Consider the following 27,170-nt stretch of genomic DNA (forward strand, 5'->3'; position numbering starts at 1 on the left):
TAACACAGAAAAGATGAAATTCTATTTATATATAAAAAAGAGAGCTTTGTTTTGGACACACAATGCTGTAAGGCACTTTTTTAAAAAAAATCACCAGCAAAGATTAGCTGACTCTGCTATTTTAAGGAAGTTCGTTATTCTGAACCTCATCCTTAGACCAATAAACCATCCCTGTCAGTTTCTATTTTTAAACTAACATTTTTGAATGCCCAGTGTGCTCTCAAAGCATAATGGGGAAAGAACTGCAGGCAAAGTGGTAATATTGTTGAATATAGGAATGCAGATTAAACAGTGAAGTATAAAAATGGCTATAAATTCATATGACCACTAAACAACACAACATTATTTATTTTATTTATTTGATAAATTCATTTTCACACCTAAAGAGTTCACAAGACACTTGACATCCATTTTTTTTTTTGCATTTGTTAAAACAGTTACAAGCAAATGGTAAAATTATTCTTAAATGTGGTACGCCATACTTTTATAAACAAAATCACACATTTATTTAATGTTCATATACACAGGATTGTGGTTTGGTTCTAGACTGAAATGAACCATTCCAGGGGAAAACTTCTATGTTACCTATTCTTGCAAATTAGCGTTCATTTTTTTTATATAAAAAAGACGTGGAGAATATGAAAAGTTGCAAAGAACATCAAGAGCACCGGTCTAAACTGTTAGGGCATGTGGCTTACTTTAGCAGATATTTTCCTTGAAAATGGACCAAGTTATAAGGACCTTAATCAGGGTAGGAGGTTATGCACACTAAACAAATAATAATAATAGTAACAGAGAAAGCGTGTTCTCATTAAAAGAGAGCACGTGTTGCGGATGGGGCCAGACAAAGCACCTGGGGAAAAAGGCAGGCTGTATTAAGGGGCCGGATCTTGGTTGGTGAATGGTGTTGCTGGGGCAAATTTGATGTTGCCAATTTAGGGGTGGGATCAATAGTTATTTAAGCAGGGTCCACTGCAGGCTACTTTCTCTTTCGCTGTGGACATCGGATCGAACACAGCGAAGGACTGGTATGGCTCCGAAGAGGAAGGCGACACTGAGGCCTGGACCCGCACCTTCAACAAAGCGGCCCATTAAAGGCCCGTCTCAGGCCCTTCGTTCGCCTGAGCCAGGCCAATCAATGAGACGCCTCCAATCTATGGTCTCTGGTCTGGCTAGCGACCCAGTGGCCTTGGCACGGGTTGAGGCTGAGATGGATGGTTTGATTCAACGCTGCTCAACCCCGACGACTTCTCCTGCAAGCCCAGCTCCCCATGTTGGCGCATCGTCGCTGGTGTCATCATCTAGTGAAGATGAGGGGGGAAAGTTGTCAGCAGGGGGTCTTGCATTTAATACCCAATTAACCCAGACCCCGGCCCTACCTGTGTCCCAGGCTGCAGCGCCAAGGGCGCGGGGCGGCACCAGGGCTGCTGCTCGGAGAAGGGCTTCCGCACGGATACGGGCAGCACGAAGTTCAGTGATCCAGCCTTCAACAGTGGTTAGGCCGGATCCTGGTCATTCACAAGTTGTCTCTTTCCAGTCGGTTCCAGGCAATGTCCAGCAGGGCGGTGATTCTGAGTCTTCGGTCGAGGACAGCCTTCCTCCACCTCCGAAAACATCTTCCGGTGGACGCCGTCGCCGCAAGAGGAGTTCTAGGAGGCGGGCCAAGAGGAGGCGAAGGGACACCTCATCCTCTTCTTCAGGTACTTCATATGATAGTTCCAGTAGTGACGACGAAGCCTCTCTTAAGCTGTATTGGGGCTTCGGCGAGTCCTCGGGGCTTCCAAAATGGGCCTGGGAACGTAGGGCAAATTCCCACAGGGCAAGGTACGGGGCAGTGCAGGATTGTCAGAATGGGGTGTTGGTGCCTGATGTAAAGGTTGCTACCAATTCGGCCAGGGATCTCATACCTGGTTTCCACCTAGCTTCCAAATTGCGGTCCAGGATCTTAGACGGCCGTTATGTGGATATATTCAGCCTTGCCCCCCCGTTGGAAGGTCAGGACCCGTTAGATAAAGGCTTCGCTGCCCCTAAGAAGCGGGTCGCGTTGGCCAGGGCGGACAAGACGTTCGATCGCTGGTTGGATAGCTTCCAGGTTTACGCTGGAGTGGTGTCTGCAGCTTATCCTAGGAGATCTTTGCATTTATGGGTGTATTTATCTATAGTCCGATCAGCCTTTACGATGGCTGGAGAGTCTGCTGCGATATCGTATGATGAGAATTTTAGACGCAGGGCTGCTAAGATACCCACGGCTCGTTGGGACAGGAAAGATCTGGATGTGTGGACCACTTATGTGGCCCCGCGTATCGACAAGAAGGCTGCAGAACCGCAGAAGTTCAAGGCGATCCCAGCTAAGCCGGGCCGTAAATTGTTTTGCTGGGACTTTAATAAGGGAACTTGCCTGCGCCAAATCTGCAGATTCTCACATACATGCGAGAAGTGTTCTGGGAACCATTCTGCATCTGCTTGTGCAGGGGGTCGTCGTTCCTTTCGGAAAGGGGGGGGCTCTCAGCAGCCCTCCAACGCCGCTCCCCAGGCTCCAGTCGCTGGAGCTGCAAAGTAGTACCTTATGGTCATTAGCTTTTACCCCGGTTCGGCTACAGCCGCTACTGTCATTGCTGCAGGCTTATCCTGACCGGGAGTCGGCGTCTTATTTGCGGGATGGTTTTTCTTTGGGTTTCAGGATTCCAGTGGTTTCAAACCCGGTAGCCAGGAATCCTGCGAATCAAAAGTCAGTTAAGGAGATGCCAGAGGTGGCACGCAAGAAAATTGGGAAGGAGTTGGCTTTGCGTCGCATGGCCGGCCCTTTTGCTGTTCCCCCATTTCCCAAACTGCATATTTCACCGTTAGGTATCGTTCCTAAAAAAGCCCCGGGGGAATTTCGCCTAATTCATAACCTTTCACACCCTAGGGGCACATCTGTAAATGATGTCATTCCCCCGGAGCTTTGTTCGGTGAGGTATGCTTCCTTTGATCAAGCGATCAAGATGGTGCGGAAATTTGGGCCGGGTGCTCTTTTAGCCAAATGCGATATTGAATCTGCATTTCGGCTGCTTCCGATTCATCCGGATGACTTTTGGTTACTAGGCTTCCAGTTTGAGGGTGGATTTTACTTTGATAAGGCCATGCCCATGGGCTGCTCGGTAGCTTGTGCGGCTTTTGAATGTTTTAGTTCCTTTCTGGAATGGGCCTTGCGCGAAAGGACTGGTTTGGGCGGAGTCACACATTATTTGGATGATTTTTTATTGGCCTCTGCTTATAATACAGGGAATTGCGTGGTACTTTTACAGGCCTTTGCTTCCTTAACAGAAGAGCTGGGGGTGCCTTTGGCAGTGGAGAAGACAGAGGGTCCTTCCACGCAACTGACCTATTTGGGTATCCTATTGGATACCGTGGCCCAAACGTCACGTTTGCCTGCAGATAAGATACTCGCGCTGAAAAAAGTCATTGAAGAATTGCTCCCTTTGAGGAAGGTTACCTTGCGGCAGCTGCAGTCGCTGCTAGGTCACCTGAATTTTGCCTGCAGGGTGGTAGCCCCTGGGCGACCGTTCTGTTCTCGTTTGGCTAGACTCATGTCGGGTTTGAGAGCCCCGAGGCATAGGGTTCGTCTTTCTTGTCAGGTGAAGGCCGACCTCCGTATTTGGTTGGAATTCCTGGAGGAATTCAATGGGGTGTCTTTGTGGCAGGACACTTTGAACCTCCACAATGATTTTCAGGTGCACTCCGATGCTGCGGGGTCTTTGGGGTTTGGCTTGTTTTGGGATGGTAGGTGGTGTGCTGAGCGCTGGCCTCCTGCTTGGCGCGGGGGAGCTATAATACGGGACCTAACTTTTCTTGAGTTTTTTCCCATTGTAGTGGCCGTACATTTGTGGGTCGAGCATTTCAGGGACCATCGAGTGTGTTTTTGGTCCGATAACCTGGCGGTGGTGAATGTGCTTGCCAAGCAATCTTCACGATCTCCAAGGGTATCAGCCCTATTGCGGGCTTTTGTTTTACACTGTTTGCGTTTTAACATTGTATTTTCTGCTCGTTTCGTTCCTGGTGTGTCTAACGAGATTGCTGATGCTCTGTCCCGTTTTCAGATGGAGCGGTTCAGGTCCCTGGCGCCAGTGGCTCGAGACCGTCCGGAATTTTTCCCGGATCATCTCTGGAACCTTGGCAGCACTTAGTTTTACAGGGAGTAGCTGCATCTCTCGCCCCCTCCACCTTGAGGTCTTATAAGAAGGCTTGGACTGATTTTTTGCAGTTTAATGGGCAGGTGGTGGCGGGGGGAGTTGGTAAAACCCATTCTACCACACAGGTGCTCCAATATTTGTCGCATCTATTTCAGATGCGTCGGGCGGCTAGGACGCTGAGACTTCATGCAGCCGCAATTTCTTTCTTTAGCAAGACTATGTTTAACAGGGACCCTTGTGGGAAGTTTGTAGTGCGAAAAGCACTTGAGGGCTGGGGGCGGCTTTGTCCTTCCAGGCCAACGCCCAGGCGTCCCATCACGTTCCACTTGCTGAACAGGATGCGTGGCAAATTAAGGAGTATCTGTTGGTCTAGGTTTGAGGCGCGGCTCTTCTCCGCTGCCTTTTCCTTAGCCTTTTTTGGGGCCCTGAGAGTGGGGGAGGTGGTCCTTGAGCCTAATCGGAATGGAGAGCCAAGGGGTTTACTGTTGCAGGACGTGAGCTTGTCTCCGCTAGAACTGCAAGTCATGGTCAGGAGTTCTAAAACTGATCAACTGGGAAGGGGAGCGGTGGTCCGACTCCCGGCAACAAGAAAAAGGGGCCCTTGTCCGGTTAAGGATCTCAATAAATACTTGTTACTACGTCCGCCAGGTGAAGGCCCGTTATTTATCCATGAGAACGGGCAACCGCTGGCCCGTCATCAATTTGCTAAGGTTTTGCGCAAGGCGATCGCCGCATGCGGCTTGCCGGCAGCTGAGTTCGCCCCTCATTCTTTTCGGATTGGGGCTGCAACGACAGCGGCTCATTGGGGTCTGTCGGCAGAGAGAATAAAGGATCTGGGCCGTTGGAAGTCGGCCGCGTTCAAAGGTTATGTACGGAAATGATGTACTTGCGTCTGCTTACGTTTCTTGTTTTCGCCCTAGGTCCAGCCGCTATACGCATCTGGATTGTGGGGCACAGTATTGTGCATTGGGCTGCTTGCAGAGCTCGTCAGTCTGGATTGGGCGACGGCCTTGGCCTTCCGATGCACGTGCAGGTGTCCTGGATATCCAGAAGGGGGATGAGGTGGAAGGAACTCCTGCCGCTCATACAGGGGCGTGTGCTCAAGGAAGGCCCTCCTTCGGCGATTGTGGTGCAGCTTGGCGAAAATGACATGGTTTCCTCCTCTGGTTATGTTCTGCGTGCTATTATGTTACAGGATTTGGGTGAATTGGCGGCCATGGTGCCTGCTACCAAAATAATTTGGTCACAGTTGCTGCAACGTCGCAAGTGGCGGGGTAGCCCTTGCCCAGCTGCCACCGAACGGGTGAGGAAGCGGATTAACTCCGCAGTGAGCAAGTTGGTGGCCGATCTGGGTGGGTTCGTGATTCCGCACCCTCTGATCACCTTCAAAGCTGTTGGTTTCTATAGGATGGATGGGGTTCATCTTTCCTCTGTTGGAAATGATGTTTGGCTAAGTTCGGTGGTGGATAAGTTGAAGGTGTGGTTGGGTTTGTGAGTGGTTGGCGGCGAGCATAGGGCTCGAGTGGCGGTTAGGCATTGGTTCAAATTGGTTGGTGGAGGGGTATGGATTGGCTGTGCCTGCCCCTCCAATGCTGCTGCTGCACGGGAATTCCGTTAAAGGAATTCAGGGGCTTACCATCCTTTCGTCCAAACCCCTGGAATCGGGTTTCGGCCGTGTAAGCCCCTAGGAGCATGCGGGGAGAAGCTGAGGGTCTGTGTCGCAGCTCCAGTTATCCCTGATCTTGTTCCTCCACACTGACTTTCGCTGGAATCCGGGAGTCAGTGCTGTCCCCAAGGCGGGGGGGACAGATAGTCAGAACCAATGTCTAAGCAACCACTCACATTTTGTATGTTAATAAAGCTGTGGCCAAAATTTATGCCAAAAACCTTAAACAAAATTCTTGTGTGATGTGTGAGTTATTGGGGTTAGGGTGTTTTGGGGGACCTCATCACGCAAATAAAAAATCAGTAAGAGATGAACTAGTCATTTGAAAGCCACAAAGAGCTTTTCACCAACTTTCCCTGTTGCTTAGTTGTTTATTTGGCCTCGCCTCAGTCACATCTTTTTATTATTAAAAATGTTACATCCAGGAATACAAAGGACATTCATGGCAAAAGAAAACAGTTCTGAAGTTTCTGCACTGGATCAGAAGAAACTACTGTCAAGAATATCGCATGTATCACCACCTACTATAGCTGAGCATCAGATGCAACAGAATGCCCAGCTGCATCTTCTTACCAGAGCCATGTTTCCCATTGGTCTTGGTGGTTCATTGCGCCAGGGCGCCGGCCTCTCGGGCGCCCTAGCGAGTGGGGGAGCTGCACGGCTTTGCCAGATATGCTTAAGACGGATATGCTTAAGACGGCCCTGGTTCTTACTTCTGGTTATATTTCCTCCAACTGGGAGGAGCTATCAGTGCATTATATGCGCCCATGTGCAACTGCAGTGGAATGTCATGATCAGCGATGATTTAAAAGACCGCATTAAAGAGGGCAGAACATTTTGTCCAGGCTGAATAGAAAAGCAGAAACTGCAAACACAACAAATATGCCTTTTCAGCTTGGCACGAATGCCTGAAGCTCAGTAACTTCCCAATGGCATTTCTAATTTTTTAAGGGGGAGGCACGTAGCTCATTCTTCACAATTTACCAAGGGTTTTATTAGCTCTTATAAGCTCCTATGCATCACTGGAAATATCTGACAAGTAGCCACCAGAGGGCATCTTTTTTCTTGGATTCCTTCCTGCAACAAATGGCTAGTTATAAGAACACTTAAAAAACCTATTAGTTTATTTTGTTTTAATGAATTTTACTTACTGAACTACCAAGGAATAGCTGTTGTCCGGGTTTTGGTGATATCGTATCATTTGATATCAGAAATGTGAATAAAAATTCATAGCAGAAAATGTTCTGCGGATATATATATATATATATATATATATATATATATATATGCTGAGGGAATTCTTCCTTCAGACTTCCAGAAACTATTGCCAACCGGAGGAAAAACGGCAGCCGAAATGGATAGATGAAGGCCACTGGAAGAGTTGCATTTTGTAGCCCTGTTTCATCAATGCTACCTACAGGTTTTAACAGACACCAGAAAAGACTGGCTGCAAATTTATATTCTAGCAGGTTTGATACGATCAGTTTAACAGGCACAATGTATTTCTCTCTCACCTCGCTCATATTTCTCTCATAGTCATGACATTCTAGTTTTAAGGGTGTTCTTATTGCGAAGCTCAGTTCATCTGGAACTCTGCACATGCCCTGGAACCATGTGCCCACACTTGCTTTGCACTGGGCAATGAGCATAGTGCCATTGCCAAGAAATCGAAGGAAGCCAGAGTGGTTCCTGCCAAATTTCATCCCTCAGCGGCTGTTAAGTGGGGTAAACTATAACAGCAGTGCAAACCTAATCAGTGCCCAGAGCCTCTGCCATATCTAATGCAAGTGGGCATCTTTCTTTAGCTATTAATTACCTCCCGGAAAGTAATCAAAACCATCCTCCAGCAAGCATCTTCTGCTCGTATTGGATTAGCTTTACAGTTACATTTTCTGAGAAATGCCCCTACATAACTTCCCCCACAGGGATACGGGTGGTGCAGAGCCTAGGGCTTGCTGATCAGAAGGTCGGCGGTTCGAATCCCCGAGACGGGTGAGCTCCCGTTGCTCAGTCCCTGCTTCTGCCAACCTAGCAGTTCGAAAGCACGTCAAAGTGCAAGTAGATAAATAGGTACCGCTTCAGTGGGTAAACGGCGTTTCCGTGTGCTGCTCTGGTTTTGCCAGAAGCGGCTTAGTCATGCTGGCCACATGACCCGGAAGCTGTACGCCGGCTTCCTCAGCCAGTAAAGCAAGATGAGCGCTGCAACCCCAGAGTCATCCGCAACTGGACCTAACTGTCAGGGGTCCCTTTTAACTTCCCACACACCTGTGGGGACACCTGTGTTGGCTGCCCGTGGTTTCTGATTGGCCAGAGATCCTTTGTTGCATTCCAGCAATTTCAGCAGGAAATTGTACTGTAAGGCCCGCTGACAGTTAAGTCACCATTACCTTTTGCCCTTTAATGCCCCTTCTGTTCATTATTGGTCTTGGAGCCAACGCCTTTGCCCTAGTTCTACTGGACAGCCCTCAGTCCCCACTTGGTTCTGTTCTGGGATGCTTATCTCACTGGACTCGCCTCTTGCACATCTCTTCTTCCAGCCTGCTCTGAGCCTGAGAATCTCTGTCGGAGCAAGGTTTTTTTTCCAGCCCCACAAAGTTCCTGACCCTTGCCTCTCTGTCTTCATCGCCTTGTTTCTCAGTACAGTGGTACCTTGGTTCTCAAACTTAATCTGTTCCAGAAGTCCGTTCCAAAAGCAAAGTGTTCCAAAACCAAGGCACACTTTCTCCTAGAAGGTAATGCAAAATGGATTAATATGTTCCAGACTTCTAAAAACAACCCCTAAAACAGTCATTTAACATGGATTTTACTATCTAATGAGATCACTGATCCATAAAATGAAAGCAATGAACAATGTACTGCAGTCACACAATCAATCAATCAATCAATCAATCAGTAGCTGAACTGGGTTCCACATAGTCATGAAAACAAACAAAAAAGAGCTGCAAAAACAAAAACACAAAATACGCAGCAAAAACAGACAGACCTCAGCGTAATACTCCAAACAGAAGTGTGGCACTCAAATCGGGAGTGTAACACTCAAAACAGAGCACGTTCGGCTTCCAAGAAAAGTTCGCAAACCAGAACACTTACTTCCGGGTTTGCAGTATTTGGGTTCCAAGTCGTTTGAGTTTCAAGGCGTTTGAGAACCAAGGCACCACTTTAGTGTTTATTGTTTCCTTCAGATTAGTTAGGAGCCTTAAAGGTAGCAAAATCCAGTGTTATCCCAAAGGGATTCCACTTCTCCCACCTTCGTTTTTGAAACTGCATTAGAAAATTTCTACGGAACCCAGAGTGGGAGCTGGACTTGACTCAAAAATTGCTTTATTGGCCAGCCTGCCTTCTCCTGTGAGCCAACTGGGTACCCTTTCACACAAAGCGGAATCAACTAGCTGTCTCTTTGGTCTGAAATGACACACCAGTCGCTTGGGAGGGCAGAATGAGATGGCTGCAACAGCTGTGTGCCCAGGTTTTGATCCCAGGCGAGGCTGTCGCATCCTTCTCATGCGCCATTCCTGAGTGGCCTTGCAAGGAGTGTTTCCGTGGTGGGGTGCGGAGGGTGAACAGAGCCTGCTGCGCCATGACAGCCCTCCCTGCTTTGTGAGACTGGGGTCCTTCTCGTGCCACCCTCTCCAAGCGGCTCTGGAGACAAAGCCATGCACGGCTGGCTCAGGGAGGGTGGTGTGAGAAGCACCCGCTCCAAAATGCGCCCAGGGCAATCAGCCTGGCATCCTCCCCCAATTCTACGCCCCTGCATTTTATTTTATTTCCTTTTATTTTTTACAAACTTGTGTGGAAATGTGGGGAACTGGAAAAATGAGAAACAGAGAGAAATTCTGATGATGATAATTTAAAAAACCAACCCACTTTCTCACTGGGCCATAAATTTCTCCTAAGATGGACTTGGCAAATGGTTTCAAACACATTGTCAGTTTACAGGAAAAGGACTTCTCTGGCATGCTGCTTGAGGGCGGGTGGGCAGGGAAAGCTTATCAGTTTCACGGCTTCTTTTTACAGCTTTTATACACAATCCTCCAAGCTTGTGCAAGATGTTACATATCCAACCCATTCCCCCACCTAAGTCGCAAGCAGAAGAGTCTACGGCTCCAGCTGCTGATGCATTTTTTTCCACTTCAAAAAATAGATAAAATTGGATATATGGAAGGTCTGGGATACTTGTCTCTGTCAGCAGAATAAATCTGCATCAGAAATCAAACCTGGTGGATTACTGTGGTATGCCTAGCATTTGTACAAACAATGCATGCAGCATGAGTCAAAGTTTAAATAATAATATTGTTATTTGAACTATGCTAATTTTAACATCCCACCCATAGTCCTTCTTCATTTATTTTTGTTTCTTGGGGTTTAGTTTTGTTTTGTTTGGTAGATTGTTGGTCACTTTGGAAAGGACTGGCTGGTTTCATTTAGCCTTTCTAAAAGGGTCTATTGCACTTTCTTAAACTTGAAAGGGGGACGCGGGTGGCGCTGTGGTGTTAACCACTGAGCCCAGGGCTTGCTGATCAAAAGGTCGGCAGTTCAAATCCCGGCAACGGAGTGAGCTCCCGTTGCTTGGTCCCTGCTCCTGCCAACCTAGCAGTTCGAAAGCATGTCAAAGTGCAAGTAGATAAATAGGTACCACTCTGGTGCGAAGGTAAATGGCGTTTCCGTGCGCTGCTTTGGTTTCAGTGTTCCATTGCGCCAGAAGCAGCTTAGTCATGATGGCTGCATGACCTGGAAAAACTGCCTGTGGACAAACGTTGGCTCCCTCGGCCAGTAAAGTAAGATGACCTCAGAGTCGTTCGCAACTGGACTTAACTGTCAGGGGTCCTTTACCTTTAAACTTTAAATAATGCATTTATCTTGCTGACATGAAACACATAGATTAAGTGTGGAAAGGGCGGGCCCTCCATTAGTCTAGTTAATTACATTCACATGAGAGGACAGATTTGGACAAGGTGGGTCTGAGATGCTTGTTGCCTGAGGCAAAGGGTGAAATGACTCCTCCATCCTGCATGTTTAGAACTTCGAAGAGAGAGGAGCCATTTCATCCCTTGCCTCAGGCCGCATCTGTCCAGATCTGCCCTTCATCCAATTCCAATGTAAGATTTACTGCTGTTTATCCAAAATGTCGATTTCTCTCACATTCCACTTGGGAATATGAAATTGCATTATAAATGGGAACTGGCCAAAAGATGGTCAGCATCTTCTGACTGAGAAGCATGTTCTTTATGTGGGTGTCAAATTAAGAAAAATTGTATCAAAGAAGCAAATATCATAACCATATTGTCTACAACATAAGTGTGGAAAACGCTGTATAATATTTTTTTTTTAATCCAGTTAAATTAAATCAGAAGCACAAGTGAAGCTCCATGTGTGAGAGATCTCACTTCACATATTTCAAGGCAATATATTTTATATTTTGCCTTTAATTCCCTCCATAAAATGGGGGACAAAGTTGTGCTCAAATGAAATGTCAGTGAGAAAACGTCCCTATGGCCTAATAATATTGCATACCAAGTTTCATTTTGATCTTTCCAATGGAACTTCCGCGTTGCATCTTTCCTGCCTTAACATAAAATGTGTGTGTGATGGACTATATGGAATTGGTCGAAATGACTGGCAGAATCCGAGACTTGGGAGAAGAGGTGGTGGAGGAAGACTGGAAGAAATTTAAAGACTATCTTCAGAAAAATTGTAAAATTAATGAATGTTAAAATTATGTTTGGATTGGCAATAAGTGGTATTCAGCAACAAAAGTTAATAAGAATATGCAAAAATGAATTGATAAATGGATGAAAATATAGAGTTATGTTATGATATAGAGTTAAGATAAATGAAAGAGGGTAAGGATTTGCTGAATTGATTATGTAAATGGGAATACAAAAAGGGGAGGTGTGAGGAGGTCAAGGAAACAAGCAAATGAGCTTAAAGATATCAAAAAATGGATTTGCTTTTTGTATTTTGTATTTTCTTTTTTTCTCTTCTATGTATCTTTGTATTTTTTGTATTTTTCTTTTTCTTTGTTTTCTTTTTATTCTGTAAATCTCTGTTTTTTGTAAAACCCTAATAAATATCTTTAAAAAAAATAACATAAAATGTGTGTGGAGATTTAAGTGGGCCTTGAAAATGAAACACTGGGTGGTATTTTGACTATGCACAGCAACTTCCATTCTGATATCTCAAACTCCAAGGCATAGATTGCATTATAGTATAGTCTGCATTTCCCTTACCCTCCTTTGCAAATAGGCAGAGCAGCTGTTTGAATTTCAAACTGTGAATTGTGTTTTAGATAATATACATACTAACACTATGGATAGTGTCCAACAGTAGTGAGAACAAACCCATTGACAATAATGTGCATGACTATTTGATGAGTTTACTCCATGTAAAACTCTTTGGGCTTAGGCCCAGGATATCTGAAGAACTATGTTCTCCTGTATGAACCTGCCCAGCCCTTCTTTCAGTCTGGCTGCCTTCTGGGTGGATGCTCCCAGACTTTGGAAGTCATGATGGCTACATGGTGCCTCCAGGATCTGGGGCAGCCATTGCTGGGAAGCAGCCACAGAAGATGTACTCTGAGAATCCCTCCTGGCTCACTTGTGGGGTTTTCAGAGAGACAGATGGTGAACTTCTGCGGGAGGAAGGATGCAGGGCCACAGAGGCCTTGGGCAAGCCTCTTTACATGCTCTTATCCTCTTGTCGGTGTCTGTGATGAAGGAAGAATGTCTCTCTCTGTCCCTGGAGTAGTTGCAGGAGGGGGAACAACAGATAGAAAGGAAACTCTTTCTGAGTTTAATCTCCCTGCGGCTGATGATCACTTTGTGATGTGCCGGGCAAGAGGCTTCCTCCCTCATTCCTTCTCCCACTTCCTACTTGTACATCTTATGTTTGGAAGTTCCTGTTGCTGTTGATTTACTATCATTGCAGTACTGAGTGGTCATTGTTTTCCTGCAACCCCAGCTCCAGAGAGGACTTTTACAATATGGAATGAGTCACACATTCACGTTCAGCACATAACACTCCATCCTTTGAGGACTTAGCGCAAACAAAGAGCTAAACGGAAGCTTTGACAGGGCAGCTGTTTTGCAAACGGGCAATCCAGGCAACTCTGAAACTGTGAAGCATGAACAGGACTGAGACGGAGCATCTGTTGCACCCATACTGTCAGCATCCTGACAACCCCTGCTAGCCGTCCATGCACCATATATGTCCAACCACATAGCAATATACAGGTAAACAGGGCTACAAAAGGGCAAGGATTGTGTGTTCCCACATACAAAACACTGAAGGCTGGGAATATGCAATGTCCCCACAATCTATGTGCAACCAGGTGGGAAGAGGTGTGGCTGGTGTGGTCCAAATTTGCACAAGAAATTGTAACAAAAAGTGTGAATAAATCGGGTGTGTGTGTGTGTTTTGTTTTGCTGGATTTAATGGTTCAGACATACCGTATTTTTCGCTCTATAAGACGCACCAGACCACAAGACGCACCTAGTTTTTGGAGGAGGAAAACAAGAAAAAAAATATTCTGAATCTCAGAAGCCAGAACAGCAAGAGGGATCGCTGCGCAGTGAAAGCAGCAATCCCTCTTGCTGTTCTGGCTTCTGGGATAGCTGCGCAGCCTGCATTCGCTCCATAAGATGCACACACCTTTCCCCTTACTTTTTAGGAGGGAAAAAGTGAGTCTTATACAGCAAAAAATACGGTAAGTGAATTTCAGGCCAAAAAGCCAGAAGCTGGAGAACTGGAGTGAGCAGCACTTTCTATCCTGCTAAGGTTTAAACCACCAGGACTTCCACATTCTGGTATCTTCAGAACTTTTGGGCTACAACTACCTTCAGCCAGCACATCCACAGGGACTGGGGCTGCTGGGAGTTGTAGTGCAAGACATCTGGAAGCATCTGTGGCTGGGGAAGCCTGCATTCTTCCTTTATGTTGGAAGGCTATGACCTCCTTAACATCGCTGGGCTCTCTGTGCTTCAGACCAACAGGGCCAACGGTCAGGGATGATGGGAGTTGTAGTCCAGCAACATCTGGAGGCCCACAGAGTCTCCACACCTGTCTTCCGCTCTCAGCAGTTAGCATCTTTCCCATGCATCTCTTTCCCTCTCCTTCTGAGGGGGAGGCCATGAGGCAGGGCCCCAGACCAACAACACCAGTCCATTTCCAAAAGGGTATTATTATTAACTCCCTGTGTATCCTGCCTTTCTTCCCAACGGAGAGCCACTTGCACCAGCAGCAACAAAGAGTGACAAAAAGCAGCGGAGTGACAGACCGCTTTAATTCACTTAAGCTGCGCAAACCAGCGGTGCCAAGCTGAATAAAATACTGGAGGACGGGAAGGTAAGCCCCGCTCTGCACAATCACTATGTTGCACAAGCGCATCATTGGAATGGCAATGCCTTTCTATGGGGTGGGGTGGGGGCTCAAATATTTTCTTGCGGGTGGGAGTGGGGGTGAAAGGTCCTTGGCCTCAGGAGTTGACTCCTATGGTGCAAACCTAAATCCCTTCTGCAAAATATTGGCCGTCTGTGGGGAGGGGGCTAGTTATCATAGACATCGGAAACAGGCAGATTCTACGTATTGAAAACCGTGTGTGTGTGTGTGTGTGTGTGTGTGTGTGTGAGAGAGAGAGAGAGAGAGAGAGAGAGAGAGAGAGAGAGAGAGACCGACCCTGAGCGATATCTTCTAAGTAAATCAAAGGCTGCACAGAAGACCAGTTGGAGATTTCCTGAGACAGAGCAGAAACAAACGCGCAAGTAGTCAGGGCAGCCCTTTGCTCCGGACTTTGACAGACTTCACTTCGGAGCTCCAGGTGGGGGTGGGGAGGGTCTTCCCCAGGCACAGTTCGGAGCCCCACCTGCGCATAAAGAGACTCTTTCAAAATAAACACACAAAATCCCCGCAGCCGAGCCGAGCGCCCCTCTCTCCGCCGCTGAGCCCCCGACGGATCCCGCGCTGCCGAGTCGGAGGAGCGCAAAGCTCCTTCTTGGCGCAGCAACCCGCCAACTCCGCGCCGCCGCCGCCGAAAGCGCCCGGCCTGTGGGGCGACCTTGAGCCGGAGACCCCCGACGCCGCCGACGCCTTTGCGAGAAGGCTGCCCGCCACGCTCGCCTGGCTGGATCCGGCCCCGGGGCAGCCGCCTGGCGGAGAGCACCGGCCGCCTCCCTCCTGCCGCCGCACGTGGCTGCGCTGAGCCGCCGGCTGCCGGGAGGGGGAAACGGGCAGCTCGGGAGCCGGAGAGGAGAAGCGCAGAGCCGCCAGCAGCGCAAAAGGAGGCGGCGGCGGCGAAGTCTTGGCTGCCCCAAGTTTCCCCGAGCGAGAGGAGCGCGCTGCGAGGCAGGAGGCGGCGCCCGGCAGCAGCAGCAGCAGCAGCCGCGCCCTCTGCTCTCCGGCGCCCAGAGCCACGCACAGCCGGCTTTGCGCAGGAGTCGCTCGGGCAGCATCCCGGCCAGGCGAGGCAAGGCGAGGCTCCGCAGCGCGCACAGCGCTCGTCTTTTCGCGCAGCCGAGAGAGCGAGCTCAAGCCTGGAACAGGTAAGGACCGGCTGGGCAACCTGGGGGCGCGCGGGGGTCCCCTTCTCCGTTGCCCCTTTGCCTGTTTGTTTGTTTGTTAGCTTGCTTACTTACAGTATTATTACAGAAGTGTAAGTTGGGAAGGATCGGCAGGATCATCTAGTCCAACCCGCTGCCAGGCAGAAATCCTTCACTCGACACTGGGGCTCGAACCCCCGTCCTCATTGCTTATTTTGGGTCCCCATTTGAGTGCCACGACTCAAATTGATTATGTAGCACAGATGTTGTCAAGGTGTGATGATCTGTCCTGGAACAGACCCACTGAAGAGGGGAACCGGGGTTGTTACCCAGACCTCGTTGCTGGTTGAAAAGGGCCCCCCATGACAGTTCAAGCTTCAGGACCCTCGAAATGTAGGTCCGCCACTGGCTCTACCAACCGAGCTACCCCAGCTTTCTTATTCCAGGGCAAGGATTGTGTCTTGCGGCTGACAAATTGGCTGAGCGATTGTGCCGCTGCGCTAATGTGCTTACAAGCAGCGTGGCTGCTGCAAACAAACTGGGACGTGTCGGCTTTCAATTATTATTATTTTTTTTAAAAAAAGTAGCGAAATCCTTTATTTTGTTTTATTAAAAAAAATGCTTGCCCAAGCACAGTTCTCTGCAATAGGAAAGCTATAAGAATAATGAGAACAATAAATCACTTGTATTTTCCACTGCGATTCGGTTTTGGCGAAACGGGGGCTTGGCTCTTCTTGGCTGTTCTTTATTTTCCAAGGATGCCTGTCGCCTGCATATCCCACCTGCCGCTGCTTCTTTGCAGCGTGATCCTAAGGCTGAAATCTTATGCACCTCTCAGCTGCTGGGAGTAAGCCTCATTTAACCCAAGAGGGTTAAGCACATGTGTCTAGGATTGCAGCTGATTGCAGTTTTATTCGGAGATTAAACTTGGTGCGTTCTTACTGTGACTTCTGAACATGTTTGCCTGAAAAGCATGTCCGGCTGCTCAGTGGGTGCTTTCTAGTTGAGGGTGTCTAATAAATCCAAGCAGGAGCTTTGGAAGGAGCTGGAGCAGCATAATGTCAAACCAAAACTCACCCCCCCCACACACACACCCAAAAGCGTAGAGGGGGAAAGGATTCCCAACTCACAGATCTTTTCTCATAATCTTTCCCTTGCAATCCTCTCCTTGGGAGCTTTTGACAGGTTGAACTGCAAGTGGTGTTTTCTCTTCCAAGAGCGCAGGTGTGTTAGTTGGGTAGCAACATTGCAGACACAAGTCTTTTGACCCCCATCCCGGACAGATCAGGGCCAATGATGATTAACACTGGAATGGAGGACTTGTGGATGGTGGAGTATAACTTCTCCATTAAGGCAATTCTCCCTCGTCCTCCTGTTAATTTCATGGCACTCAGATGTTAACTGTCTAACCTTTCTGGTGGGTGCACTTAAATAAGTTCTAAGGTCCAGAGGTACCAGTAAGTCCCTCCGAATCACGTAGTAAACACTTAGAGAGTTGTGTTTGGGCTGATTGGCCTTATCAGTTGCATTTATATTTAGGTAAACACATCTGTAACAACTATGTACTATGTAGCTGTGTAAGTTCACTTTTCAATTGCCCCGCCCCCCCGGCACATGAGACTTGCTTAGGGTGTTGCCAGAAATCAAGGACCAGCCTTTCCAGGGGGATGCAGTTAAGGCTTTAAAACAGCCTTCCCCAACCCGGTGCCCTCTAGATGTTTGAGATTCCAGCTGTGATCAGCTCCTGCCAAGCGCTGCTGTTCTGGCTGGGAGTGGGGGGAGATGGTAGCTCAAAACATCTGGATGACACCAGGTCGGGGCCTGTTTTAAAACAACTGCTTCTTTTGCAAGTATTGGCTGTGAGATGTAGGAATAAGTATTGTCATTCAGGGAGTGTAGTATAATTGCCTCTGGCCGCTGTGCTCAAACAAGGATCCCTGACTGGCCTCTTTTGTAGCATTCCCATTGCAAACTTCATTCGGAGCAGCAGGAGTTTGAAATAAAAAAAATGGTTTTGATTAGTGCCCAGTCTCTTGGGGAAGATTTTGAATCCTCACTCTGCAGCGGTAGCATTCAGTATCATGCTCTGTGAAGTTCTGGAGGAGCACGGGTGCCTCCTGCCCCCAAATGATGGGGAGCAGCAAGTTCTCGGCTTTGATCAGCAGACGTGCTCTCCAGCTTCTCCCTTGCTCTGGCTCCAGAAACACCTGGCGGCACCTCCTCTGGCAATGCATCTCTAATGCAGGTGTAGCCAGAGCAGAGGTCTCCAAAGGTTGTTGTTGTTTAGTAGTTTAGTCGTGTCCGACTCTTCGTGACCCCATGGACCAGAGCACGCCACGCACTCCTGTCTTCCACTGCCTCCCACAGTTTGGTCAGACTCATGTTTGTAGCTTCGAGAACACTATCCAACCATCTCATCCTCTGTCGTCCCCTTCTCCTTGTGCCCTCCATCTTTCCCAACATCAGGGTCTTTTCCAGGGAGTCTTCTCTTCTCATGAGGTGGCCAAATTATTGGAGCCTCAGCATTACGATTTGTCCTTCCAGTGAGCACTCAGGGCTGATTTCCTTCAGAATGGATAGGTTTGATCTTCTTGCAGTCCATGGGGCTCTCAAGAGTCTCCTGCAGCACCATAATTCAAAAGCATCAATTCTTCGGCGATCGGCCTTCTTTATGGTCCAGCTCTCACTTCCATACATCACTCCTGGGAAAACCATGGCTTTAACTATACGGACCTTTGTTGGCAAGGTGATGTCTCTGCTTTTTAAGATGCTGTCTAGGTTTGCCATTGCTTTTCTCCCAAGAAGCAGCTGTCTTTAGTGGCCTTCAGTTCCATCAGCCTCAGCCAGCTTGGCCAATGGCCAGCGATGGGAGGAGGTGCAGTCCAGCCACCATATTGGTTCCCCTGCTCGCCGTGCTCTGAAAGGAGGCAGAGCTGGACGCTTCCTCTTTATGGCAAGCGGAGAAGACAGGAGACCTAAACTAGGGTGGAACCTGATTCAAGAGAGAAGGAAGATTATTCGAATATTACGTTTTTATTTATTCACTACCTGCCCTTCACCCTAAGGTCCTAAGGTGGTTACAATGTTAGAATGCAAATTTGAAGACGGTTTAATACAGTTTACTATAATAAAAATTAAGGTACATTCTAAAAATATACACCTCAAGTGTCAAAAGTCAGAGTAAAGAGGGGCATCTTCAGCATCCTCCGGAAGCTGCGTAATGGAGCTGCCGGATGCATCTATGTGGGGAGCCAGTTCCACAGCTCACAGCTGCCACCACCCCAATCTCAGAAGGTTTGTAGGGAAGGAGATGGTCTTGCCAATGATTCGGGGCCCGAATCATTTAGGGCTTCCAGCACCAATGTGAGCATCTTGAATTGGGTCTGGAAATGAGCTGGCAACCAATGGCAAATTGCACAAAATTTCCAAATGGCAAGAACTGCCCTCTTTCAGGGATGCTCTAGCTTCAACATCCCTGCACTGAGCCGGGTTGGGCTCAGCAACCACAAAGGACACTCCCCAATTCCAATAGCTCATCCTTCTAATCTCACAAATCTGTTGGCTTGTTTCTCTGCCCCCCGTGTGAGTTTCTACTCCTCCTTATGAACAGACGAATCATAACTCAGTTTCTCTTCTGATTCTGGTGATGGAAACGGCAGGTTTCTTTAGAAGTTTCTGCGTTCATCCTTTCCTGACACACAGAGTTACGAGCAACATGCACCTTATGAAAGTTATTTAGCAGTTGGGCTAAATCTGTGCTGAAAAGTAGTCAGGCAAATGTTAGAAACAAAGAGGTAAGCCAGCACTTGCTGCTTTATAAAAGGTCCCAGAGCGTTTCGTTTTGCCTGTCAAAATGGACTGGCCCTTCCACAGTTTCCTCTTCCTCGCCTTCTCTGCAGGTGAGCTGCACCTAGTCAGGAATTCACCTTCAATGGGGTTACCTACCAAGAGAAAATGAGAAGCATCCTTCCATTTCCCCCTTCCCTTGTCCAAGATCTGTGTGGAGATTGCTTTCCATTGGAGAGAAGATGGAAGTGGTCAGAGGCACTTAGCTTCCGAGCACCGTTCTCTGGAAAGCGCAGGAGAGGAGAGAAGCCTCTGGTCCTGCTTGCGGTTTTCCCTAAAGAGGCTTCAGGCTGTGAGAACAGGATGCTGGACTAGTTGGGCCATTGGCCTGACCTACAGGTTCTTTCTTGTGTTCTCTCTGCCCTTTACCACCCCATTCACTGAATCCATAGGATTCAAAAGCTATAATAAATTTTCATCTTCTGCACTTCACCCATGCTTTCTTAATGTAAATGTGGAATTCCTGTAAGATGCTCTGAGATTTACTGGGGAGGAGCCCCATTGAACTCAATGAGACTCCCTCTGAGTAGACATGATTAGGCCCGTGCTGTTAGAATTAACTTTCAAATTTAAATCAAGGAACAAATTTAAAGTTGTTTCTTCTATGCCAGTAGTTTGATTTCGTAAAGTTTTCATAATTTGGACCAGCTGAGGTTGATTACAGTCGATCTTTTCTTCCACATGGCAGACTTCTTCTTTTTTTAAAAAAAATGCTATATATTTGATATTGTGCTTTAATGTTGCAACTCACCCTGGGACCTAAGGGTGGGTATTATTATTAATAATATTTTTAAAATAATAATAGACTAAGGGTAAGAATCATGGGTGAATCATTTCTCATGTGGTGATGGTGAGAGAATTTGAGCTGAGCATTTATTCCACCTTGGTCCGGAGCCCACTTGACTGCCTGCTGCGATGCCTCTTGACTAAAGGGCTAAATGCTGGTGTCGTCTTTGTAGGAAGTCTTTGGCTATCATTAAGGGATCAGGGGATGGATTTGAGAGTCTGCAAAATTCCTTCCCTGCTTCCAAAACCAGTGGTCAACAAATCTCTTTCTGGCAACTGCCAGCAGTGAGAGACATTTCCCATGGGATCTGTTTCACTGCAATAAGTGAGAATGACTTGAAATTAAGTGGGTTTGGGCTTGTGGCGGAACACTGCATTAAAGATCTAAAAAAGGGGAAAAAACCCACCCCTTTAAATCTGTATTTAGCTTGCTAGGTTTTTTTCTAGGCCATCTATTACCTTTGGCGTATTTAGTAAGCTACGAACTTACTAAAGCTAATAAAATCCCTTGTGTACAATTCAGATCATTGCTGAAGAATGACTATTTTCAACAACTATGTGATGGCCTGGGATTCGGACTTGGAGGCTGAACCTGAGGAATCCCAGCCTGCACAGGATTCCCCGCCTCCAGAACCAGCTGAGCCAGGGCTGGGGCATGAGCCTGAAGGGTCCTCACCTGTGCTGGATCCTCAGGTGCAGGCATCAGCTGAGGCTGCTCTGGCTCCTGAGGTGATGGAGGACCCATTGCCTGCAGGTGCTCCACTCTCAGCCCCATCAGGGGAAGAGGAGGTTGCCTCTGGGTCCGGTAACCCTCCAGCCTCTCCTGAGCTGCAGAGGCTCAGGGCAGAGAGGCGGAGGGAACTAAGTTCCTGCAGGAGGAGTGCTCGCCTCCAGGCCAGGAGAGGCAAGTCACCTGTGGACCGGGGCTGCCCTATGCCTCGGGGCAGATAAAAGCCAGCCAGCCCAGTCCCAGGTTGCGGGAGCAACGTTGTTGCTAGCCTGTTCCTGCCTGCACCCTGTCCTGCTCTTCTGCCAGAGTTCCTGACTCCACCCGACTCCCTACCTTGGACCCCGCTTCAGCTTTGATGGACAGCCTCCATATCACACCATCGACCTCAGACTGGACTCAGACCTCGCCTCTTGGTTAAACCCCAGGACCAGCACAAACTATTTCCAAAGGGGTGGCAACAGTAGGCTGTTGCCACACTAATGCCTTAGTGTTATTCCCCCTTCAGGCATGCCTCAGCTCCAGCCTCCCCCACAACCCCAAAAATGTTCACATCAGCATGACTTATTTAGTGTCAGATTCATTTCTGTTTGTGTTCCCACCAGGGGGCCTTGATGGGGGGTGGGATGTCTTTAGCCTATGCAAAGGTGTTCACACCTTGGTTAGAGACTTTTTTGGAATGACTTAAGAACTTCAATCAGTGTGAAGCTGGTTTGAGAAACAATGCACCATGCAGTAGTATTTTATAACAAAGTGCAGGATACATGTGCATTTTGGATAACATTGTCTGGATAACGTTAAAAACCCAGATAAACACTGGTATCTGAAGAAGTGTGCATGCACACGAAAGCTCATACCAAGAACTAACTTAGTTGGTCTTTAAGGTGCTACTGGAAGAAATTTTTTTTTTTTTGTTTTGACTATGGCAGACCAACACGGCTACCTATCTGTAGTTAAAAACCCAGTAGCTAGATTTTTAAAACTTTGCTATGTGTACTTGCAATTCATTTTGTTTTTATATTGAATATGCTCCATGAATGGTTCTGTTATTGTTTACATGTTTATGTGTTAGTTGGTACATATCTTTATGTCAAATCAATTAACAAAACAACCGGAACTGGAACTGCAGTCAGTGCTCAGTAAATGGGCAAGGGAACACAGCCATTGTCTCTTGCAGCAAAATCATCAAAGAGATTTTAAAAAATACTTTATTTAGATGATGTTTATTGTTGTTGTTTAGTAGTTTAGTCATGTCCGACTCTTCATGACCCCATGGACCAGAGCACGCCAGGCACTCCTGTCTTCCACTGCCTCCCGCAGTTTGGTCAAACTCATGCTGGTAGCTTCGAGAACACTGTCCAACCATCTGTCATCTCCTTCTCCTTGTGCCCTCCATCTTTCCCAACATCAGGGTCTTTTCCAGGGAGTCTTCTCTTCTCATGAGGTGGCCAAAGTACTGGAGCCTCAGCTTCACGATCTGTCCTTCCAGTGAGCACTCAGGGCTGATTTCCTTCAGAATGGATAGGGTTGATCTTCTTGCAGTCCATGGGACTCTCAAGAGTCTCCTGCAGCACCATAATTCAAAAGCATCAATTCTTTGGCGATCAGCCTTCTTTATGGTCCAGCTCTCACTTCCATACATCACTACTGGGAAAACCATAGCTTTAACTATACGGACCTTTGCTGGCAAGGTGATGTCTCTGCTTTTTTTTTTTTTTAAAAAAGCAGGGATGATGTATATACCACCCTTTAAAAAAGCTAACCCACTATCTATTAAAACCACACAGCAACAAATGACAGGTATACCATCAGCAGTAACAGTAGCAGCAATGAGGTCTCTCCTCCACATGCCCTCCCCTCACAAAAGATGCATCTTGATGAGCCAGCGGAAGCTATAAGAGGAGACCAAGCACCTCTGTAGGGAGAGAGTTCTGCATGTAAGGAGCCACAACAGAAAAGGCCCTTTTCCAAACCCTCACACCGTGTACCTCATCCCATGTAGGAAGTGCCTGGAGGGTTTCATCTGCTCATTTTAGAGCATGGGGTTTAACTATCTAAATGAGAACCTTGAAATGGGCTTGGAAAACAGCCTGTGTAGCTGTTTAAAAACAGGGATGCTTCCTCTCCCAGCATTCTTGCTCCAACATTTTGCATTAACGTTAGCCTTTCTAAAGCAGCCAGTATTATTCCTTCTACCTTTTGCATTTTATACTTCCAGGTTTCTGCTTTTGCTCTTTGTGTGTATGTGCGTGTGTTTTATGAAAAAGAACAATGCATTTATATTTGAAAAATATGCAGTGTTGGTCCATTAATATAAACAACCTTAATTTAAAAACTTGACGTGCAAGCTTTTATATTACACAGGATTCCTCAGACTCGGTAAGAGTTCTATCTAGGTTGAGAGCTAATATACCATATTGTGAACTTTTGGTTGCAATGTAGGTGAAATTTTACAATAACTCTGAATTACCGGTATTTTCCCCTGTATTTGAGGATTGCTCTTTTCTGAATAAATACATCCCTGTTGTTTTGCATTTATAGTGTACCTTGGTTGTATGGATACATTTTTGAGTTTTATGCTTCCGCTCTGAAGCATTTTTTTTGTTAAAATGTGCCTGTAGCTCACAGAGCTTCCATGGAATTAATTCCTTACAGTGTGTACATATCTTCTCAGACTGTTTTTCAGTGAAATTTATTCCATATTAAATGTGTATAGGATTGCAGCTTAAAGCCCTGACCCATTTTTTATTTTTTATTTTTTTAGAATGGAATGGAGTGGCCTTGCAGAAGTTGCTGGGTTCTGGCTCCATCATCCTTGATCATTAATAATAATAATTTATTATTTAATTATTATTAATAATTATACCCCAGCCAATCTGGGTGGCTCCCCACAAAATATTAAAAACACAGTAAAACACCAACCATTACAAACTTCCCTTCAGAGGTCTTCTAAAAATAAAATAGCTGTTTATCTGTTTGACATCTTCTGGTAGGGCATTCCACAGGGCGGGCGCCACTACTGAGAAGGCCCTCTGCCTGGTTCCCTATAACTTCACATCTTGCAATGAGGTAAACTCCAGAAGGCCCTTGGAGCTGGATCTCAGTGTCCGGGCTGAACGATGGAGGTGGAGGCACTCCTGGCTATGCTGCTTGGGCTGATGGGAATTGGAATCATAGAATTGTAGAGTTAGAAGGGACTCCAAGGTCTAGACCAACTGTCCGCAATGCAGGAATCTCAACTGAAGCATCCATGACAGATGGCCATACAACCTCTGCTTTAAAACTTCCTAGGAAGGAGAGTCCACAATCACCAAGGGAATCTGTTCCACTGTTGAACAGCTCTCACTCTCAGAAAGTTCTTCCTGATGTTGAGTTGGAATCTAATTTCTTGTAACTTGATTTTGAAGCCATTGCCTTTGGAACAGGAGAAAAGAAGCATTTCCCATCTTCTGTGTGACAGCCCTTACGATATTTGAAAATGGCTATCACACCTTCTCTCAGTCTCCTCCTTATTGCATGCTCCTCTGGTTTTCAGTAGAAAACACTGAAAGATCCAGTAATTCTGAAGTCTGATGGGCTCTGATGAATAACTCCAGGGCCGTCTTTACCCGGGGGTGCAAGGGGTGCGGGACACCCGGGCACCGAATTCTGGGGGGCACCAGGCGCCTGCCGCTGAAGCCACCTAAGCTCTTAACTATCTCTCTGTTATGAAATAATAAATAATTCTGATCAAGCTAGAAAAACAAAATACATATATACCTAGGTATTACCGAAAGGTATACCTACTGTTTCACTAAAGGACTTTCGACTTTGTGCGCTCATTTACCAAAGCTGTGCATGTGAAATTAACTAAATTTGGGGGCACTGGGCGGATCTTTGCACCCCGGCTGTGCATATGCTAAAGATGGCACTGTATTACTCCAATGGATTATTGGGATAGGAAAGGCATAGGCAGTGGGAATACTCCCCCTCCCATCTTTCCTGCTTTTTATTATGAGAAATCTCCGCATTAGTGTGATCCCACCTGGAAGTACTCTGCCTGGGGACAACGCCTCTCAGGTAACAAGGTGCTGCACTGCTCCAAAGCAAAGCAGCCCCCTCCCCTCCCCCTGCCCAGCCTTGGTCTTTCAGAGATGAAGGCAGCCCCTTTGTCTTCTGGATCTCTGCCAAACAGGCAGAATCCAGTGGCAGCAGTAGGTGGTGTTGAATGGAAACACACAAGTACTGTCAATGTGTTACTCATTTGCTTCCTTGTTTTCGTGGAATTTGCCTGGACTGGGGATGAGCCACATAAAAACCCCAAGCTTTGGAAGAGAGATGCCTGCAAGGCATTTGAAACCGTGAAGAGCAAGGGCTCCATTTAATTCATGTGAAGCAGCCTTTAACTCCTCCGCTGAGCTATTTTTACCTTTTTAATAGCGCTGCACCTCAGACGTCCTTCAGCAAAAGCTGACATCTTTGTCTGGATGTCATACTGTAAACCTAACAATGCCAGGGCTTAAAATAGCCCTGGAATACACCCTTTTTGTTTCCTCTTCTGCTCACTTGCCCTCCCTCTTTCCATGTCCATCAGTGTTTCAGCTAAATGCATCCTTTCTGTATATATTTACTCTTCATGAACTTTGAAATCCAAGATTAAGGGCTGTAACTCACCTGATTTTCCATCACTCACTTTATTTCTATGCCACCTTTCCAAAGTTAAAACCAACCTCAAGGCGCCTTACAACATCTAAAATGTTGCATAGCTGCAAACGTAGGAAAAGCGTAAACAATAAGCGAGGCACCAGAAAGTACACAACCAAACTGCACAATTTCCACATAAATCATAAGGTCCAAAATAAAGATGCAAAAAATTAACAGCAACAATAGGAACACACCCACCCACCAAACAAAACCCTCCAAACAGCACCCCAGCTCAAGAGTCTGTTCAGCATCCTCAGCTTTTGTAGCTGGAGTCAGTTTGCTCACTCGCTCGTGCGCGCGCGCGCGCACACACACACACGGCCAGGTGGGAAAAGGCCAGCAAGGCAGGGAACAGTCTGGCAGAGAGAGAGAGAGACTGAAATTGACAATTTATTTTTATTTTTTTAAGAAATATTTATTAAGATTTTACAAAAACAGATATACAAAAACACATAATAAAAAACAAAAAATAAGAGTAAACACACAAAAAATACAAAAAATTAAAAACAATTCTTTTTCATAATTTAAAACTCATTTGCTTGTTTCTTTGACTTCCTCACACCTCCCCTTCTTGTATTCCCATTTAAGTACTCAAATCAGCAAATTCTTACCCTCTTTTTATCTTATCTTTATAACTTAACATTTTATAGCTCAGTATTTTCATCTATTATCAATTCATTTTTGCATATTCTTATTAACTTTGTTACAAATACCACTTATTTCCAATCCAAAATCATTTTAATTATGTTTTAACCTATTTATACCCTTTTTCCATATTCTTAAAGCATTACAGCTGGAAACCACTTAATTTCTATCCAACATCATTCTAACTTCATTAATTTTGCAATATTTCTGTAGATAGTCTTTGAATTTCTTCCAATCTTCTTCCACCGCCTCTTCTCCCTGGTCCCGGATTCTGCCAGTCATTTCTGCCAATCCCATATAGTCCATCACCTTCATCTAACATTCTTCCAAAGTGGGGAAATTGACAATTTCATCCATCCCTACCTTCTTGTCACCCCTTGCAAACTGTGGGTGTGACCTAGAATGAACCCAACGCTCCTTCTCTGCTAATTATGGAGGAGAAATTCATTTGGTTCTCGTTTCTTCCATGGACCCAATCTGAAACACCCCAACTTCTTTACGGATTGGAACAGATTTTTGTTGGACAAAAAAATGTGCAGAGAAATGCATCTTTTGCACAAAAAGGTGCATTCCGAATGTGTATTTGCCAGGTGAGAAAAACACAAACATTGAAAGGTGGGTGCTTTGTGTAAAATGACTGAATTTTCCCTCAAAAGCATGTACAAAATGCACGCAGGAGGGTGGGAGGTGGCTTGGACCTGTGCTGGATTGCCAGGGAGACCGAAACAGGATGAAAAGGATTTCCCAGCCCGGTCCCAGTCGCATAGGCGCACTTGTTTGGTGGGCAAACTTTTCTTGGTTCTCTTAGCCTGACCTCTAATTGAAGCACCACAGGGTTCCACCGAGCATTGGCGAGGAAACCAACTGTTCTCATCTTTTCCGTAAATATGCATCTCTTCCCTCTGAATACACATGCATGTGTCTCCAATCTTTAAAACAGCAAGCAGTTCGATTGCTTCCAACCTACTTGGTAAATGCCTAAGGATTACTTCAGGAAGCAGATGTTTTGCCCAAATAGCCAGGCCTTTAGAATATTTATTTATGATTCACTGGTGGGGATGGAGGGGAATGGATTGTGATTTATACCAAAGAGGGGAAATGGTTGAATTTCCTGG

The 27,170-nt window shown here is 46.5% G+C and overlaps 1 protein-coding gene across 1 annotated transcript in view; it reads left to right on the top strand.

Annotated features, from left to right (window-relative positions):
* The first annotated feature begins 14,112 nt into the window (after positions 1-14,112).
* Positions 14,113-27,170, top strand: part of SEMA3D (semaphorin 3D) — a 174,957-nt gene continuing 161,899 nt past the window's right edge. Inside the window, exon 1 of the mRNA XM_083615609.1 lies at positions 14,113-15,371. The gene's annotated coding sequence lies outside the window, so the exon portion shown is untranslated. The remainder of the gene's footprint in view (positions 15,372-27,170) is intronic.

The sequence above is a fragment of the Podarcis filfolensis genome, assembly GCF_964270895.1.
Source record: "Podarcis filfolensis genome assembly, chromosome: 5".
NCBI lineage: Eukaryota > Metazoa > Chordata > Lepidosauria > Squamata > Lacertidae > Podarcis > Podarcis filfolensis.